The 18943-nt window shown below is 42.6% G+C and overlaps 1 pseudogene across 1 annotated transcript; it reads left to right on the top strand.

The window, feature by feature from the left end:
* LOC114324043 (disease resistance protein At4g27190-like) lies at window positions 1–13664 on the top strand (annotated as a pseudogene). The gene is made up of 2 exons (XR_014339228.1): window positions 1–932; window positions 11909–13664. The product of XR_014339228.1 is annotated as a disease resistance protein At4g27190-like (transcript).
* Window positions 13665–18943: the final 5279 nt, after the last annotated feature.

Below are 18943 nucleotides of genomic sequence, written 5' to 3'. Positions count from 1 at the left end.
AGAATCTCTGTTGTCAACAAAATTAATAGGCCAAACAGTACGGAAAAATCTGAAGAAAATTTGGGCATGCTTAATGGATGACTCTGAAAGATTACGCATTGGGATTTGTGGAATGGGGGGAGTCGGCAAAACATCCCAGGCCGTGAACATCCATAATAAACTTATTGAAAACCTTGAAACTCGTGATCGTGTCTTTTGGTGTACTGTATCAAAGGACCATGATTATAGCATTGGTAAGCTGCAGAGTGACATTGCTAAATGTTTGAAGTTAGATTTGTCAAATGAGAATGATGAGAAGAAAAGGGCAGCAGAATTGTCGCAAGCATTTGCAAGTAGGGGGAAATGTGTTCTCTTTTTGGATGATGTGTGGCATAAAATTGATCTACATAGGGTCGGAATTCCTAATGGATGTAAGTTGATCCTCACTACTCGCTTGTTCGATGTATGCCGCAAGATGGGATGCAAAGAGTTCAAAGTGGAACGTCTTTCTGAAGAAGCAGCTTGGAACTTATTTTGGGCGAAACTTTGTAATGGGGAGGAAAGGACACTTTCTCCAGAAGTAATAGATATTGCAAGATTTGTGGCAGCCGAATGTGATGGTTTGCACTTGGGATTATTACCATGGCTGGAAGCATGAGAGGGGTGGACGACATTTGTGAGTGGAGGAATGTGTTTGAAGAACTGAAGAAACTTACAATGGGGCACGAAGACATGGAAAGGGATGTATTACCGTCATTGGAACTTAGTTATAGTCGCTTGAATGATATGAAATTGAAGCATTGTTTCTTGTATTGTGCCTTGTATCCTGAAGATATGATAATACCAAGAAATGAATTAATAAGATATTTCATTGCCGAGGGACTGATTGACAGAAGTAAGAGTTTGATAAGAAAGCTTGACGAGGGTCACACTATCTTGAATAAACTTGAAAGGTCCTGCTTATTGGAGAATTGTCCTGTAAGAGGAGCTAATTTAAACCCACTAAATTATTTAGACCCAATAGCCCAAGATTAGTGGGCCCGAATTTATCGCAAGTCCAAGATTGGTGGGCTTGGATTTATCGCCGTCAAACGGGCTGAATGGCTCTAAGCCTCGAAAGGGTTCGGATCCACGAACCTAGAGACTTACTCGGGCCCGGACTCGAAAGGGTATTAAGCAAGCCTAGAGATCCGAGGCACTCGGACTCGAAATGGTTCGGATCCACGAACCTAGAGGTCCGAAATACTTGGCTTCGAACGGATTCAGACGCAATCTAGAAGTCGCTCCGTTAATGAGTCCCAGAACACTTGCGGGCTCGGAGCTTTCCGGGATCTACGCACCAGAACCATGGGCGTAATGGAGTTCGAACAAAGGACCCGATCCCGAGGACGATGAGTGGAGACAAATTCACTCTTCGGTTAAACTAGCCTATACCCGGGTCGAGATGGCACGACCCCGGGGGGTCCATGAGACTCGGCAATATTTTTGCGGCAGGACGTCCTCTGGGACTACCCCTGACCTTTTGGGATGATTGGGGATCATTGGTTAGGTGTGGCTAAGAAGAAGGGTTCGCCGAGGGATTGATCTCCTCTTCGGGGTTTTCTCATCCTCGGAGAAGTCACCTCCTCGGAAAAGTCACCTCCTCGGAGAGGTCACCTCCTCGGACAAGGTGGTTAGAGAGAATATCCCCCATGTGCCTTGCACATGGGCTCCATCCTACATCATGAGGTGCCTATAAATAGCACCCACCCATAGCTTTACAAGGGATGGATTTTGGAGATTTTTTTAACTCTTGGGAAAGAACTAATTTCCCTTCTCCATTATCAACCTTGAGAGTGAAAGTGGGAGATCAATGGGAGAGCCTTGCCATTATTCTATTCTCTAGCCATTTTGCCTTCTTCTTCACCCAATCTCTTATCTTCATCATCTCCTTTGTTGTTGTGTTCCTAAGTTGAGATTATTGAAGAATCTAAGCCTCTCACTATATTCTAGAGAATTCGAAGTTGTTCTTCAAGGATCTTCGAAGATCTTCGAATTTTCTAACTCTTTTCTTGAACCCTTTCCTACATTTTGGCGACTCCACTGGGGAGGCGGATTGGTTAATGGTCTCAACGAGATCTGGAATCCATACAACTCCAACAAGGATGGCGGGAGAAGATGAAGTTCACCAACAAGGATCCTTTAATGGTGGTGATGACAGAACCATGGCTCCAGATCAACCACTTTTGCTTGAAGCCATTCAAGGACTACAGAATACTCAGCAAGAGATTCTTACCACTCTTCAGAATCTCACTCACACCATGTTGGTAATGAGTTCTAACTTTGCACCGGCACCAAACGGAAATCAAACTGGTGGTGGAGTTATTCCCGCCGGAGCGCAAAATCAAATCCAAGGAGAAGTAGGCCCCAATCAGCCTATGGCTCATGGCAACACGGCCACAATAACACATGCTTAAACCACAGTAGGCGACGGCAGTTTGCCCATGCCCGGGCTCCATGGCGTGCCAAGCCAAGATCCAATGGTGACTGGGGGAGTTTCTGGTGTAATGAATGGTGCTCCGGCGACTGTTGGTGTCCAGGAAAACATAAGGAGCATGATGGCGCAAAAGGGAGCTCTGCCCGTACCTAATCTTGTTACGCCACCAGTAAATGTTACCCAAGCACCAAGCGGGCCTCCTTTGGTGCCAACAACAAATCTGCAAGCACAACCCGGTATAGCGGCACCGTACAGTGGACTTTACGGGCCTCAATTCAATGTCCCATCACCAACTGGCTTGTCTATAGGCGCTGATGGCCAATATCGTCAAATGTCCTCACCAATGATGAATTCGCAGTACCAGAATGGCCAAGTCGCCCCTAGTTCAGTCTTCGGGTCCACAAGCCAAGTCCCGGGAATACCACCATCAAACTCTCTCCCTCAGCAGTTTCTCACTCTCGCCGATGTGCAGGTCATGTTCGATCTCGAATGGGCAAGAGGACTTTACCCTCTTTGCCTGATCCAGACATCAAGCCGCCTTACCCCATTGAGATGCTGAGCTATCCATACCCTGAGGGGTATACAGTGCCGAAGTTCATCAAGTTCGACGGCAAACAAGGAAATGCCCGGGAACATGTTGTGCGATTCATCGAGACTCTGGGTATTCATGGTTCAAACCACGTCCTCCGATTGAGAGAATTCTCTAAGTCCCTCACCGACCGAGCATATAGTTGGTATGTTAATTTGGCCCCAAACTCTGTCCGAAATTGGGAGGAAATGGTTAACAAATTCCACTCTAAGTTCTTTCAAGTGGCGGAGAAGGTGACCACACTTACATTGTGTAAAGAGAAGCAACAAGAAAGTGAAGACATCCTTGACTACGTCAAAAGGTTTCAGGACAAGGCCGTAGATTGTCATGAAGCAGTCGAGGAGAGTTATCTGGTTCAAATCTGTCTAGAAGGGGCATTGAGCAGGTACAAAATGTTTCTAGTTAATCACAAGCTACCCACCTTCTCGGCATTAATGGAAGCAGCTCGGAACATTAGCATTCCTCAAGCTCAGGAGTCCGGATTTAAGGCCAGTTACAAGACTAGTTTCAAATCGTCTCGTGGACCTATTGTTGCTGCTGCCTCTGCCCCAGATACCCGAAATTCACAAGGAGGAGGTCATAGAGGCCAGAAGAGAAAGCAATATAATGGTGAAAAGGGGAATGTTTCTTATCCATGTGGAATCGAGGAAATGAAAGCTCTAGTTAAGGAATGGGTGGCTGACGGAGAGCTAAAATTGCCTTATGTTGAAGAAATGCCATCAAAAAAGGACCGTGAGAGCCCTGAATTTTGTGTCTACCATCGTACATTGAAACATCCGACAGAGAAGTGTTGGACTCTCAGGAAAATCTTCAGAGATAAAGTCGAGGCAGACGAATTGAGGTTCAAAAAGCAAGGGACTCAAGACATCCGAGAACAACCATATCCTCGACACCGAGACAAGGGTAAGAATGTTACTATGATTGCTTATGAAGGCCCGATGATCGAGGCTATCACCAATCTCGATGACGATGATTGTTATCTGGACGACATCCTCGAGCCAGAGGGTGAGCAAGTTTATTATGGAAGTGCTCTCGATCCAGAGGGCAGAACATTTATGACTCATGGCGAAGATCCCTTTGATCCAGAAAGAGGAGAAGAGTACTACGGAAGAAGAGGACACCATGTTTATGTGGCATCTTATTTTGAAGAGACCGAGGAGATGGTTAGTTACGAGCCTCCAAGAGTGGAAAAAGATCCGGATCACTATGCCAAAACCTTGCAAGACTGTGTAAAGTTCAAGCAGTTCTTTGACCAGCTTGGACTTTCCAGGGAGGCAAGAACGGAAATCACCAAGTCTATCATTAATATAGCCGAGGCACACCATGAGGAATGCATGTCGACTGAGGGGTCTATCCCGAGGAAGGCAAAAGAGTAATCTAGTGCCATTACTTTCTCCGAGGGTGATCGGAAGTATCCTTTTTCTCACAATCGCCCGCTTTATGTGACTGCTTTTATTAACGGGGTTGAGTTCAAAAGGGCCTTTCTAGATAGTGGAGCCTCTATCAACATTATGACTCGCGCTACTCTAGAAAAGGCCGGAATCTCTGAAGAACGCATTGTGAAACAGCCGATAGTTATCACTGGCTTCGGTGGAGAAAGGAGAGTTACTATCGGATGTGTAACAGTTGATTTAGCTGTCAGAGAGATTCGCTCGGCCACCAAGTTCCATATTATCGATTCTGAGGCAAATTATCACATCATTCTAGGGAGGACCTGGATGCATAGATATGGGGCTGTACCATCAAGTTATCATCAGTGTGTTAAGGCTAAATGGGGAAAGAAGACGGTGACAATTCAGGCTACAGAAAGGCCTTTTGAGATCCATGAAGCTCATTATTCTGATGCCATCTACTTCACCGAACTGGCTGTCGAAGAAGTTCCCACCACCTCTAAGCCTCGAGGGGTCAAAATTCCTCGTTGGGAGGATATCAAAGATGACAAGGAGCCGATGGCAGAGTCAAGTAAGCGGGTAATGTCTAGACCAGAAAGTCCGCCTATTCCTCGGAAGGTGATGAAAGTTCGAGAAGGAGGCAAGATGGTGTACTATTTATGAAGGTGCGGGGAGTCGGTTTCTTCAGTCACCGACTCCGAGTCAAAAGAAGAGCCTCCTGACAATGATATAGTAATAAAGCCTGAAGTGGCTCCAGAATGTATGCAAGATGGGCCGAAGCCTCAGCCCGAACAACTTATTGAAATAGATCTGAGTGATGGACAAGATGCACCGAGGCCGGTATTCGTAAGTTCGAGCCTTAGCCCAGAGAAGCGGGAACAGTTGTTAAAGTTGATAGGCCAATACTCAGATGTGTTTGCTTGGTCATATAAGGAAATGCCCGGACTAGATCCTGACCTAGTCTCCCACTATCTTGATGTGTTCCCAAACTCCAAGCCAATTAAGCAAGCCTGCTCTAACCGGGAAGGTGGCAAGATGGTTGTTAGCACTGGGTGAATTCGAGATCACATGTGTAGCTCCCAAGGCAATCAAAAGCCAAGCCTTAGCTGATCTCCTTGCTCAATTTCCAAGTGGTGACTACGAACCAGTGAATGAAGAATTAAGAGGAGAGGTGCTTGCAGCTATGGCTTCCGAGGAAAGCTTTTGGACATTGAGCTTTGACGGAGCAGCAGCCGGAGGAAAAGGAGGAACCGGGGTAGTCCTTATAAGCAAAAGTGGGGAAAAGTTATATTTGTCTTATAAACTGGATTTCCATTGTTCAAATAACGAAGCCGAGTATGAGGCTCTTATTTTAGGCTTGATAGCAGCTGATAAGCACAGTATCAAGAAGATTCAGATCCGGGGGGACTCAAAGCTGATAGTGAAGCAAGTTTCAGGACAGTTCGTCTTAAAGGAGCCTGCCTTGGCCACATATCGAACAACAGTCCAAAGGCTTCTTGACAAATTTCAGAAGGTCAAAATAGAGCATGTGCCTCGCTCCGACAACAAGTTTTCAGATGCCCTCGCAACATTAGGGGCAAGAGTTGACATTCTAGAGGAAGAGGCAACAATTGTTATCAAGAAGAGAACAGAACCTTCAATAATACCCGAAGACAAAGACCTTCCGGAGGACTGGAGAGGTGAAGTCCTCGAACAACTCAGAAGCAAAGTTGGAAAACTGACTATGGCCAAGCTTGCCCAATTCACAATTATTCAAGGTGAACTTTACTTCCGAGGGGGTACCGGATTCCTAGCCCGGTGTGTTGGCCAACAAGAAGCGAGCTTCCGACTACAACAGATCCATGAAAAGTCTTGCGGGGATGAGGATATCAGTCTGTACAGAAAAATCCAAAGACAAGGTTATTATTGGCCCGAGATGGAGAAGGACTCGAATCAATTACAGAAGGAATGCCCCAAGTGTCAGTCATACATCCGGGAGTATGAGAGTTGCTTTGAAATTGATACCCCTGACTGGAGGCAAGTCTACATTGACTATCTCAAAGAGGGTACACTGCCTGAGAGCCTGAGGGACATTGCACACCTCAAGAGGAGAGCGAGGCGGTACTTTCTTGATCAGGACAAGCTTTACAGAAGAAGTATTGAGGGCACTCCCCTGAGGTGTCTCTCCAAGGAGGAGTCAGATCTAGTCCTCGGAAGAGCTCACGAGATTGAACATCAAGGAGGGGCTCGGCTGTTCGAGCAGCTTATACACCTTGGGTATTACTGGCCGACCATGGAGTCAGATGCATCCCATCACGTGAAGAGGTGCCAGACTTGTCAGAAACACGGAAATTTGATCCATGCTCCAGCCGTAGACCTACATAGTATCCGAACGCCATGGCCGTTCCATACCTGGGCTTTTGATCTGATAGGGCCCATCTCCACATCTTCTAAGGGGTACAAGTGGATTCTCACAGCCACTGAATTGTGTACAAAGTGGGTCGAAGCAATTCCTCTAAAGAACGCTACGGGGCCTGAAGTCGCGAACTTCATCAAGGAGAATATCATTTGCCGGTTTGGAGTACCAAACACCATCCTCTCGGATAACGGCACTCCCTTCATAAACAAATATGTGAAGAGCCTCCTAGAGACTTACCAAGTGAAGCATCACAAATCCACACCCTACTATCCAAAAGGGAATGGGCAAGCGGAAGCCACAAACAAGACACTGATAAGGATTCTGAGCAAGATGATGGATGAGTTTGGGGGGACTTGGCCCGAACAGTTGATAGTAGCCCTATGGGCGTATCGCACTTCAAAGAGAAAGCCAACTCAAGCAACTCCTTACTCCTTTGTGTATGGGTCCGAGGCAGTGTTACCTATAGAGTTGGAAACGCCATCTGCTCGAATGGCTCTCGCCTCGGGGATGGTATTGGAGCCTCGAACCACCAGATTGGAAGCATTAGAGGAAAAGCATGACAGAGCTGCAAAAGTCATGGAAAATGAGTCCATCGCCCGAGCCTATAACCAGATTGTGGTACCAAGGAAGTTCAAAGAAAGTGATCTAGTATGGAAGATTGTAGACCCAATCATGCGAGGACAACCTTTGCCCAAGTTTTCTCCAAAATGGGAAGGGCCCTACAAGGTGGTCCAGGCGAGCTCAAGCGGGTACTACAAGCTTGTAAGGATTGAAGATGGCTTCCGAACTGGCCCGCTCAATGCAAAGTTTATCAAGCATTACTACCCATAGTTGGACTCATCTATGTTGAAATTCATTTTCTTACTTTGTCTAAAAGTTGTATTTCCCTTACGTTATGAAGAAGCTGGTTTTCTCTATGGTGTACGTTTTATCCCATCACTTGCAGTGAATCTATTATACTTTTGTCAAGAAAGTTGAAGAACTAATGAGAATATTTCAGCTTTTATAAACATGTGCGTATGATTGTTCTTTCCATTGTATCATTCGAAATAAATATTTTTTCAAGTAGAATGAGAAAACAATGCCAAAATAGCCAAACAACAAAAATTTTATCATTTCATTGCATTGTCCTAGATAAAACATTTTTATCGAAAGGGGCAAGAAAGCAATTAAAAAAAAAAAAAAAGTTTGTACCAAGTTGTAAATATATTTTTATATATATATACTTACCCACAGATTTGAGGAAGCAGAATTAAGGCAGCAATGATCAAGAAAGAGATGAATGATAGTGGAAACTGAAGCTGAACCGTGCTAGGCCGAACCACACACGACGCGTTGAGAGGGCGACGCGTGTGAGTGGCGTTGGACAATCCGAAGTCAACAGAGTGAGCAACCACGCACGTTACGTTGAATGGGTAACGGCGTGGTCAGCACTGGATGGTTGAAGATGAAGACAACGGGGATGTCGCAGAGGAAGTCGACAACCACACACGTCACGTTGAGTGGGGCAACGTGCGTGGTCTGCGTTGGAGTAGTTGAAGCCAATGGCGGAGTACCAGCAGAGAGAAGCCAACAGTGATTGGTGATGAAGTAGCAGCGGGTTGAAACCAACAATGTACACACGGCTTCAATAGCAGATTGAATTTGGCCCTGCAATAGTAATCAACATACACACGGCTTCAGTCTCTAACCTGTTAAAAGAAGAATGTGTGTCATTGGAATCATAAATTCTGATATATGTATATACAAAACTACCACAAAATATATGTATATACAAGAGGAAGAGAAAGCCACAGTTAAGAGGGGTGATATCCGAGGCCGATGTTGGAAATATAAGCTGAAATCAGAGAGGCTTTACAGACTGTAATCAACAAGACTGGGCTAGGCTTGGCAGGACCACACACGTTGCGTTGAGTGGGTGAACGTGCGTGGTCGGCGTCGGACAAATTGAAGCCGGAAGCAATGCTGGTACCACAGAAGAGTCAGCAACCACACACGTTGCGTTGAGAGGGCGAACGTGTGTGGTGTGCGTTGGAACCGTTGAAGTCAACAGTGATCAGAGCTGGAACAGGACTTCTGAGGGAGAGCCTTCCGAGGGACAACTCTTGCTCTCATTAGTGCGGGTCCGAAGAACAGCCCTTGATTTCATCAATACGAGCTCCGAGGATCTTTCTTTTCAAAGTAGAGTGGACTCTTACTCGAACTCCCGAGGGATAGCCTTTGCTTCCATTAGCTGCCGAAGTAGAAGTGCACATCCACTCGGACTTCCGAGGGACAGCCTCGTTTCTGCTCGGACTTTTAAAGGACAGCCTTACTTCTGCTCGGACTTCTGAGAGACAGTCTTTACTTCTGTTGGTGTAAGCTTGGTAGACTCGGTTATCTTCCAGAGGAATCTTTCTTGCCAAAGTAGGGTGTGTGCTACTTTCGGACTCCCGAGGGACAGTCTTGCTTCTGTTCGGACTTCCGAGGAACAGCCCTTGCTCTCATTAGTGCGGGTTCCAAGGGCCCCGAGGTCGTGGATTTCAATCAAGAATTCATTTGCCTGAAATAGCAAAGCCAACAAATGAGACAAACCATATCAATTTCAGATCATGATTCAGGCATTATCAGAATGGGACAACATCAACAATAGTATGTGTAACGACAAGCTCACAAGTTCGACTGTCAAAGCAACAAGCAACACACAAGGGCTTATTTTCTACAAATAATCAATTATTCAGCAACAAGAGTTCAACAGTAACTATTCCAATATTCATGAGGATAACGATGAATAAATTCACATGAAACACCGGTGCAAGAGCTGGGCGTGAGACGAACAAACCACGTGAGTTGAAGTGGTCACGCGCAGGACAACGCCGTGGTTGGTTCTTGCTTAGGCTGATGGTAGCGCCCAGAGTTACACCAACGGGCAGAGTTGGCGACGGTATGCAGGCTCGGCCGGAATGAGCAAGCGGCAGTGGCCATCTAGCACGGCAGCTACGGAGCTTCTTTGAAGAAGATGAAGTTTGGGTTGGTCTCAGTTTGGAGAGAAATTGTGCCGAAATGGGTCCTTGGAGTTTGATCTCCTGCAAATAAATTAAAAAAAAAAATCGCTAGTGAGATTGTGCCACTGGGTTGCCGAAGACCAAAAAAAGAAGAAGAAAGTTGGGTCTCTCTTTGTTAGAGAAAGAGAGCACGACAGTGGCGTCTAATATTATAGAAGCAAAGCTTTTCTTGAAAATGAAAAAGCTTGGTCTCTGTTTTAGAGAGAGAGGGACGGCTGAGAAAGGAAATGTATTGTTTAGGGAGCTTGGCGGCTGGAGGCAAAAAGGAAAGGAAATGTATTGTTTAGGGTTCTTGTCATTATTTTTACAAATAGGCAAAAAGAAAAGCATATTCTCTTAAATATACCTTCAAATATTCCATACATATATATATATATATATATAAGAGTTTGCCGTTTGTTCTTTTTGTCAAATTAAAAACTCAAAAGTGCATCAGCCTTGCCTTTTTATAATACAAAGTGTGAGTGTGGGCCTTATAAATGGGTGCTCTAATCTTTTGTTTATTTATTTATTTTCTTGGGATAAGAAAATAGATCTTTAGTTATTTTAGAAGAAAAAGAAGAATTGGACTCATGTTTACTGATTCATGGAATTGAAGAATTCAGGTTTTGTTTTTTTTTTTTTTTTTCCTTTTTTCTTTTAAAAAAAAAGAAAAAAAAAGGAGATGTTTATTTATTTATTTGTTTATTTTAATGTTACTTGTCGATTTTATCTGTAAATTACGGTGAATCACCAGCTTTATCCTTAGACTCTGTCAAGACCAAATATTTCTGAAGACATAATGTGAAGCATGGCTGATAAGGTGAAATTATGCATGTCCGAGAAAATTACAATTTCTCATACACGCAAGGGGCAAATGTAAGAGGAGCTAATTTAAGCCCACTAAATTATTTAGGCCCAATAGCCCAAGATTAGTGGGCCCGAATTTATCGCAAGTCCAAGATTGGTGGGCTTGGATTTATCGCCGTCAAACGGGCTGAATGGCTCTAAGCCTCGAAAGGGTTCGGATCCACGAACCTAGAGACTTACTCGGGCCCGGACTCGAAAGGGTATTAAGCAAGCCTAGAGATCCGAGGCACTCGGACTCGAAAGGGTTCGGATCCACGAACCTAGAGGTCCGAAATACTTGGCTTCGAACGGATTCAGACGCAATCTAGAAGTCGCTCCGTTAATGAGTCCCAGAACACTTGCGGGCTCGGAGCTTTCCGGGATCTACGCACCAGAACCATGGGCGTAATGGAGTTCGAACAAAGGACCCGATCCCGAGGACGATGAGTGGAGACAAATTCACTCTTCGGTTAAACTAGCCTATACCCGGGTCGAGATGGCACGACCCCGGGGGGTCCATGAGACTCGGCAATATTTTTGCGGCAGGACGTCCTTTGGGACTACCCCTGACCTTTTGGGATGATTGGGGATCATTGGTTAGGTGTGGCTAAGAAGAAGGGTTCGCCGAGGGATTGATCTCCTCTTCGGGGTTTTCTCATCCTCGGAGAAGTCACCTCCTCGGACAAGGTGGTTAGAGAGAATATCCCCCATGTGCCTTGCACATGGGCTCCATCCTACATCATGAGGTGCCTATAAATAGCATCCACCCATAGCTTTACAAGGGATGGATTTTGGAGATTTTTTTAACTCTTGGGAAAGAACTAATTTCCCTTCTCCATTATCAACCTTGAGAGTGAAAGTGGGAGATCAATGGGAGAGCCTTGCCATTATTCTATTCTCTAGCCATTTTGCCTTCTTCTTCACCCAATCTCTTATCTCCATCATCTCCTTTGTTGTTGTGTTCCTAAGTTGAGATTATTGAAGAATCTAAGCCTCTCACTATATTCTAGAGAATTCGAAGTTGTTCTTCAAGGATCTTCGAAGATCTTCGAATTTTCTAACTCTTTTCTTGAATCCTTTCCTACAGTCCCTATTCTGAAGGGAAGGCATTTGTGAAGATGCATGATTTGATTAGGGACATGGCACTAAAGATAACAGAAACGAATCATCCTCGATTCATGGTAAAAGCTGGTTGGATTGAAGGAAATACCTAATCTGCAAGAATGTGCCGGATCTGGAAAAGGTTTCCTTGATGCGTAATAACATACAAGAAATTCCATGCGGCTGGTCCCCGAGGTGTCATAGTCTTTCGACATTGATTTTGAAACGAAATCAGTTGGTGAGTATTGCAGAATCATTCTTCAAGCATATGCATGCCCTTCAGGTTCTTGATTTGTCCCATAATTCTGAGATTGAAGAGTTGCCAAATTCCATATCAGACTTGGTGAAACTCACTGCATTGTTGCTTGCGAAGTGTACTTCACTCACATACGTGCCTCCGCTGGGAAAGCTTAGAGCCTTAGAAGAATTGGACCTCAGTGGTACAGGCATTAGGGAAGTACCTCAAGGTGTGGACACGCTGGTCAATCTAAAAAATCTGAATATGGAAGACACCAATTGGCTGGAGATATCAGGTGGGACATTAAGCAGACTCTCCCATCTCCAATCCCTTGGACTTCGCTGTACATCAGTGCCGGTAGAAATACAAGTAGAGTTAGAGGGGTTGACGAAGCTGGAAGAATTTAATGTCCATCTAGCCGATGTTCATTCTTTCAACCAAATCGTCAAATTTGTACAACACTGTGAGGTGCCGTTGGACAGGTATCGTCTTGAGCTTGCAGATGATATGGATTTTTGGGATAGAAGTTATAGCAAATCCGTGAGATGGATGGGGAAGGGGTGCATTACCAATGGAGGAGAAGAAGACGTCAGTTTTCTCCCATACGATCTTGAGGCCTTAATGATTAGGAATCAATGGTTTACTAGCGACTGTTTTTGTGATGTTTTCCCGTCATTTTGGGGTAATGCAAGACACCTGCAGTTTTGTGCAATCAATAATTGCAGAGGGATACAGAGCATCCTATCCGTTTTCTTCTCCTCCACTTTCTCGTCTTCATCCCGCAATGAGAAGGAGATGGAAGTAGATGGTGATCAATTAGGAGAGTCCCGTAATGCCCCATTTCAAAGCGTTCAGATATTGATCCTCATTGATTTGCAGGATCTCAGGGGCCTAATTGGGTGGAAGAAGTTGGCGGGGTCCGAGTTGGGGTTTGGAGTAATTGCACCTCATGGCACCTTTTCTAATCTTAGAAACTTGGAAATCTCGAGTTGTCCCAAAATGAAGAGCGTGTTCACGCCTGGCTTGCAGCTGCCACACTTGGAACAGATAACGATCAGAAACTGCAATGAAATTGAGGAGATATTCGATGGTGCTCGTACCACTCTCTCAGAGCTAAATAGATTGTGTCTTTCTTGTTCTCTATCTGAATTTGAGAGCATCTGCGAAGGAATGGAAACAAGCTTCTTCGGAAATAATTACGATATGCCTTTCATTCTTCCCAAATTGAAGAGATTGGAGCTTGATTCTCTGGCGAAATTGGAGAGCATCTGCGAAGGAATAATGGTTTGTGATTCCATTAAAGAAATTAATATAATAGAGTGCCCCAAGCTGAAGAGGCTCCCTTTGTTTTTGCCCATTGATAATAATGGACAACCGTCTGCTCCCATGACCCTTGAACAGATCAACGCCACTAGCAATGACATAGATTGGTGGGAATCACTAGTGTGGGACCTTCCCAATACCAAGGATGTGCTTCGACCCTTTTTGACGATAACAAGAGACTATTTCAAGTAACGTGATATTTCAGGAACAACAATGTTAGGTGTCATGAAAATTTTTTTATGAAAATAATCATAAAAATTTTGTGACTTTTGAATTACACTTAAAATAAAGCATTACATATTAATCAAAATAATCTAAAGATCATAAATTTTTTATAATCATTTTCATAAATTTTTTTTTATGATCCCTAACTTTTCTGCATTATTCGGTGGTCAAGTAAAAACCATTGGATAATATGCACATGTAAGTCTCTTTTAATTTCCCTCCTCCACTAGTCGAGAGTCCTTCTACCATTTGTTTTTTGTTTTTTTGAAAGAATTCTCTATTAATTTCACCAGAATATCTCTTTACACTCCAGCTTCGTCGCTGTTATTATTATTATTATTTTGCTTTTAAACTACACAATTATGTTTGTCAATTACATTTGTACCAAGTCTCTTCACTACAAGAAATACAGACTCCTATCACAAAAAAACAAACAAAACAAATAGAGTCTAAAATTTAGAGATAAAATCACTTTTTAAAAATAAAATATTTTTGTTACAAAAATATTTCGTTATATTTTTAGCTGTAAAACTATGGATTTAGTAACAAAGTATTATACTTTCAGGACTAAATTTTTTGTTTAAAAAAATAAACCTTTATGGAACTGTGATAACCTTGTTCCGTTTTGTGCTAATTGGTCCTTAATATGAATATGATTATGTGTTTAATGTGATTTTGTGTACCATTATGTGAAAATATGTGGCTTTGAATTTCTATCTGTTCACCGTAGGAATATTTGTTTGATTATCTGCTTTGGAAATTAAATTGAAGGCCCTATCGGCCACAAAAACTGAAATCGATTGCGCCTTTGTGATTAGCGTAATTTTTAGAGCCTACGGTAAAATTTAATTGAAAATTGATTCGAATCAGATTAAATTGATTTAATTAAGGAATTAGTGCCAAATTGTTTTATAATAAAATAATGTGTTGAGTGGGAACTTATAAGGGGCCTTTATACACTCAATTTTTCTCCTTAGCTTCATTTGGCTGATTATAAACTCTAAGAAAAGGGAAAGGGGTCGGCTAGAGAGAGGAAGAAGGAGAGTTGGGTGTTTGGCTCAAGTTTGTGAAGATTGGAGGATTAAACTCAAGAATTTGCTATAGATTGAGAAGATTGAGCTTCTAGGTAATCAATTGATTTTGAATTCATGAGTTAATGTATAATTTGGTGTATTCAAGTTGATTAATGATCAAGAGTAAAAATTAAAATGAAATTGAGTTGATAATGTTGAATTGAAGGTCAATGTATGCTTGCATGTATAATTGTTTGGAATTTGCATGTTTGAGTTTGAAATGCATGATCCATGTAAGTTTCTAGTTGAAGCTCATGTTTACAATCACCATTTGTACCATGTGAGTTGAAATGAGGGTAATATATCACGTGCATGTACAATTTATAAGAGTAGGAGCTTTGAATGCATGAATTTGATGAGTTGGTGATGAGTTTGGGTTAATTTGGGACATGCAAGTGTTTGATTCATGAAATTGAGCTTCATAATGATATAATTTGGTGTTTGTATCATGTTAGCACAAGCATATTTGAAGTTTGAGCTATTATATGCTTGAAATGTTGATCGGAAGGTTGAATTGAGCTCAAAGAACAATTCTGGGTTTTCCAGAATTTTGATGTCCGTTCGAGTGAGGAAACTTCCGCTCGAGCGTTGTGACAACCCTCACTACTGTTTACTGATAACACCACCGATTACTGCTAAACTGAGACTGATCATGATAAGTAATTGAATTGGTTGAAATTCTGAGCTAATTGATTGAGTGTGTTAGTTTAAATGCATGTCTATCTGTTTGACTGTTAAATGATCTGTTCATATGTTATGTTTTAAACTGCAAATTGAAGGCCTTATCAGCGGTCGAATATGAAAATGATAAGTGTTATGTGTTGACTAGAATTTATGCAATTTTATGATATGTTTAATTGAAATGTGATTTGGTATGTTTAAATTGGATTAAATAATGCTAGTTTACAAGAGTTGGACTTATTCACCAAATTGCCATGCTTAGTGGGCCACTTTCTCCAACACCTTGAGGCTTGAATACACTTAGACATACTTTTTGTTCAGCCATTTTGAGAGACAAACCGACTAGAGAGAGAGAGAGAGAGAGTAGGAGAAAGCTTGATTCCATCTCAAATTGGCTTGGAAAACTTGGAAGAATTGAAGAGAGAATTGGCAAATTGAACTTCTAGACTTGGAATTGAAGGCATAAGGTAGAGGAACCATATTCTTGAGCTTGCATTTGAGTTATATCTTTCATGATTCATGGAAGTTTAGTGATCTAAGTCTAGAATTGGTTCTAACATGTTGAATTGAAGCTTAATCCACACAAGCATGTCCTTATATGGAAGTTTTGAGGTTATGTTCATGGAAATTGTTACATGCATGTTCATATTATAGTTCTAGTACGTGAATTCATCACGTTTTTTGGAAGTTTAAACTTAATTGAGCTTGCATTGAAGCTTTGAATTTGGTTGAGCACTTGCATGTCACATTTAAATTATGTTTTTGAACTTCGGATGAAAATTGTGCTCAATGGAACTACCTTTGGGCTTTGGTTTCTCAAATTGATCTTTGAAACATGTCATATTATGAGTTTATAAGTGTTTTCCAGAAAATTAGCCCAAAAGGATTGAATTTGATGCATTAAAGTTGAGTTTTGAGCTTGAGGTTCAAATCTGGAAATTCCAGATTGTGGACTCACGCTCGAGCGTGGAACTCCACGCTCGAGCATATACATTGAGTTCATGCAGTCCGCTCGAGCGGGGAAAGTGATGCTCGAGCAGGAAATACGTGTATCTAGTACTTTACCCATGTTTACAGCCCGCTCGAGCGAGGGAATGCACGCTCGAGCAAGGACTTGTGTCTCATGCTCGAGCGGGGATCGAGCGTCCGTCGAGCGTGAATTGCATGCATCCAATACTTTTGCATGATTTTACAGTCTGCTCAAGCGGGGAAAACCACGCTCAAGCGAAGCTCCTTTGTTCTGCATGTCCGTTTGAGCATAGAATTACACGCTCGAGCGTGGACCCCTGTTTCAGCAAATTTTGAAAAGTGTTTAAAAGTGCATCTTTGCATCCTCATTCCATCCTAGCCATTCTTAGGTCTAGTTTAAGGTATCTTAATGAGGATATTGATGTAGAACCACACCGAGGCAAATTAGGGATTAAGTTATTACTTCCCAACTGTGTAGCTCAGTGTGTGTTCATTCTGTAACTGTAGGGTTGGCATCCAAGGACGCTCTAGCTGCTTATAGCCCAGTGCTCTGTGAGTAACAATGTTGTAAAGATATGTTTAATTGAAATTATTTTCTGAATAAATAACTGCACTGCTTTATAAAATGACACTGTTTATTGAATGAATGTTTGTCCTATTTGTGAACTGTATTCGTGGCATCCATAGCAATTTACTATTACTGAACTGTTACTGTTACTGTTACAGAGATCTCTGTCAGTTCCCATGTTTGGAACCACTACTGTTTACTGATATGATGGCCATCAACTGACTGTTCGGTCTGTTAAGACCTATTGTACTATTTTGCTATTGGATGTACGACATATGACTATTATAGTTTCTGAATGACTGTTATGGCGTGAATTATGAGCCACAAACTGAATGACCGATATACTGTTCAAATGACTGTTTTAAATACTGAAAAGACATTCATTCTTAACCGCTTTACGCATATGTTATTCACTGGGTTTTAGCTCACTGTTTATATATATATGTAGGTGTCCAGGCACCGGATCGGAGCTAGGGGCATGGGGTTTAAACTCCTTTTTTATTAATCCAACCAACATGCCTCACTGCGACGTTCCAAGTGCTGCCAAGCTAAGGCTACTTCGGGGTGTTTTAGATTCTCCATTTTCTGTCTCTGTTTTGTATAGACTGTATAGACTGTTACTGTACTGTTATGGTAGGGATTTGGTCCCTAACCTGAATGCCTGTAAATGATTGTATGTGATGTATGTATATGCTGTTATGGTTTGAATGTGTATATGTTTAAAAAGTCTTTTTGCATACAGACTGTCACAGCTCATTGGACATCTTTTATTACTGTTTTGACTTCCGCCAGCCCCTATACTCTATATTACTGTCTTACTGATAAGCAGGCCTTTGGTAATCACAGATTACTGGCCGGTTACTATGCTAAACTCATAGGGGCGGGTTTGGGTCGTGACAAGCGTGAAATTTGTGCTCCCAACATTTTTGCAGACTTGGATGTCCGCTCGAACGGGTAAGTTCACGCTCGAGCGGGGAGCTATGTGGACAGACCTTCAGCTCGAGCGCCAGACTTAACGCTCGAACGTAATTTTAATGCGTTCAGTACCTTTGTAAACCTTATGGGTCCGTTCGAGTGGGGAAGTCCACGCTTGAGCGGGGACCCCGTTTTCTGAAATTTTAAAAAGGGCTTCTGTGTTTCGTTTTCTGTTCTCTTTCACTTCTAAGTACCCTTAGGCATACATTGAGCATTGTAGTTGAGTTAAAGAGATAAGAATGAAGCCTAAAGAGGAATATGTGAATTAAAGAATGGATTGAATCGTTTGTGACTCATATGTGCTATATGATGTGTAGGGTCAAGCTCCAGAGCAAATCCACAAACCGATCACTGTGAGTAATATCTTAACAAGATATTTAAAATATGTTGTTGTCCAATTGTTTACTTCTATGTAAGTTTTGTAAGTTCGTTAATTTGAATGGCGGACAACGATTGACATGAACGATTGGGCCGAAGGCCGATTGACATGAACGATTGGGCCAAAGGCCGATTGACATGAACGTTGTGCCAAAGGCCTATTGACAAGAACGATTAAGCCAAAGGCTGATTGACATGAATGATTGGGCCGAAGGCCGATTGACATAAATGATTGGGCCGAAGGCCGATTGACATAGATGATTGGGCCGAAGGCCGATTGACATAAACGATTGGGCCGAAGGCCGATTGACATAGATGATTGGGCCGAAGGTCGATTGATACAAGTGATTGGGCCAAAGGCCGTCTGCTGTAACTGTTTCAAAGATTGCTTATGTATCTTCTTTATTCGATATTATTCACTAGGCTTTCGCTCACGCTCATTCATATACATGTAGGTGAGCCAAGGGACGTCCAGAACCAGCCTCAGTGAAATTGTGAGAAACAGTCAAAGTTTTGAGGCGTCAGCCCAACGTCTCACGCACGAGACTGTCTTCGCCTTTGTCCTTTGTTAATAGTTTTGTTATGTTGGCGAAAGCATTGGACTACTTTTGTATATAAGTCTTGGGTTTGACTGACTTAAACTTGTATGTCCCTGTATGTACAGTGTTCTGTGTTAGTACATATTTTGATGTGAGTTATTAACATAT

Source organism: Camellia sinensis, chromosome 8 (genome assembly GCF_055761805.1).
Source record: "Camellia sinensis isolate YWXY chromosome 8, ASM5576180v1, whole genome shotgun sequence".
Classification (NCBI taxonomy): Eukaryota; Viridiplantae; Streptophyta; class Magnoliopsida; order Ericales; family Theaceae; genus Camellia; species Camellia sinensis.
The sequence above is the reverse complement of the archived record's forward strand: the minus strand, read 5'-3'. Positions and strand labels throughout refer to the sequence as shown.